Source organism: Falco punctatus, assembly GCF_963210335.1.
Source record: "Falco punctatus genome assembly, chromosome: 8".
NCBI classification, from domain to species: domain Eukaryota; kingdom Metazoa; phylum Chordata; class Aves; order Falconiformes; family Falconidae; genus Falco; species Falco punctatus.
Window position 1 is genome coordinate 65430373 of NC_137588.1, and position 1965 is coordinate 65432337.

The following is a 1965-nucleotide window of genomic DNA, read 5'->3' on the forward strand; positions in this document are numbered from 1 at the left end:
TCAGCAAATTCCACTCGCTCATCCCCATGTCCTCTGAAGTCGTGCTATATGATGGCACCAGCCTCACAGCGTGGGGGTCCCCTGACCTGGGGCTGGTGGAGGCTCCCACTAATGCCAACACAGCTCCGCAGAGAACCTTGAGTGATAAACCCTCCTCGAACCTGGTCTGTACAAGCCTTTTCTTAATCAATTAGATCTCATTCATCACCTACTGTTTAAATTAGCTTCCCATTTTAAAAGAAACGAAAGAGAAGCCCACCTTTCCTCGTGCTTCAAGCTATACAGCCTCACTTCAGCTCCCCATCCCAGCAGGAAAGTGGGGCTCTGGAAGACACTTTACCCAAACTACCTATATTATACTCAAAGAATAGAAAGCTAAGGAAGGACAGAAACAAAAGAATGCTTTAAACTCAACATGAATTAATTACATTTATTAGCAAGTGGGAACTAAATGTAACAGCATTAAGCTGCAGCAGAGGAAACAGATTTTGAAGTGCAGGAAAATCGTAATAAGCAAGAACGCTGCGGCAATGAGACCAGGGAGAAGGCAGGCCAACCACTGTCAGGGATGCCCAAGGCTGGCCTGGAAATGCAGCTGCTGGAAAGGGCTGAGAAGTGACTGCAGCTGCAGAGAGGTGACAGCAGGGCCAGCAGCTCCAGAGCCCAGCCAACCCCGAGCTGCTGGCACCCCTCAGCACGGTCCTGTGCTTTTGCCTTCCTGCCCATCTTCCTCTGAACCTTGAAGTCAATATTGCATTGAAATATTTAACAGTTTTCTTTGGCAAAATGATACAAAGCTGACTATTCCCTACCTCTAAATGGTACCAGCTTGCACAAGGGCTTCACGTACATCCCCTACTGTTGTATCGGGGTTTCTCTGAACACAGCAGGTCCTGAAATGTAACGCTGCAATCCACTCAGCATCCACGCGCTGCTTCCCCACCTCCCCTCCGCAAGGCCAGAAAAACAGGTATTGCAAAAGCAAACCATTATTAATTTCAAATACTATCCGCTTTTGTTCATGGGTGTAGAGGAATGAAGGCAGTGGGTTGATTAGCATTGATAATACGCAGCTGTGACAATTTCGTCTCCCCTCAAGGCAGCCTCAAAAAGTAATTTTCCAATGCTTTGCCATGTCTGAACACTGAAAACCTTTTTCACACCGTAACTGGCAAATCATACTATCTACACCACACTAGCAGAATTCTAACTGCCATTTTATCATACTTCACACCTCTTTTTTCAAATATATCCGTAAGCATTGCAAATATAGAATTTGTCTCCCTGTCCACTTTTAATTGTTCTAGTAAGTCTAAGACTAATCTCCATGTTGTTAGCGATGTCGTTGCAATTTTATCCCCCCTCAAGGCAGCCTCAAAAAGTAATTTTCCAGCGTTTCACCATGTCTGAATGCTGGAGACATTTTTTCAGCATAACAAGCACATCATTTACTTTGCACCATCCTAGCAAAGTTCTTATTCCCTTCTTATTATATTTTATGCTTCTCTTTTCAAATATATCTATAAGCATTGTTAACGTAGAATTTTCTTCTTCTGCACCCACATCAATTAGTCCCCATCTACATTGGGCACAAAAGTTGCCATTTGAGTTAAGAGTGATAACAAATATTGCAATACACCCATATTGATGAGTTGCAACGGCTCACCTCTCACCGTGTCTGTTACTGGGCACAGGCTCTCCCACTTGTCTCAGCTACGTTGGGCACCAGTTGTTATAGCTGGAGCCCAACTCAGTCGGCCTCACACGGGGCACCCACTGTTGCAGCACAAGCTATCAGGCTGCAACAAGGCTCTTACCGTCAGTCAGATTCTACTGTCCATGCTATTTGTCCTTCCTCCAGAGGCCAGACCACACTACCCCACCTAACCCCCTCTTCCCACACTCCTCAGTGCCATTTAACTACTTAGCAGAACTACAGCTGCACAACATCCATGTCCATCGACC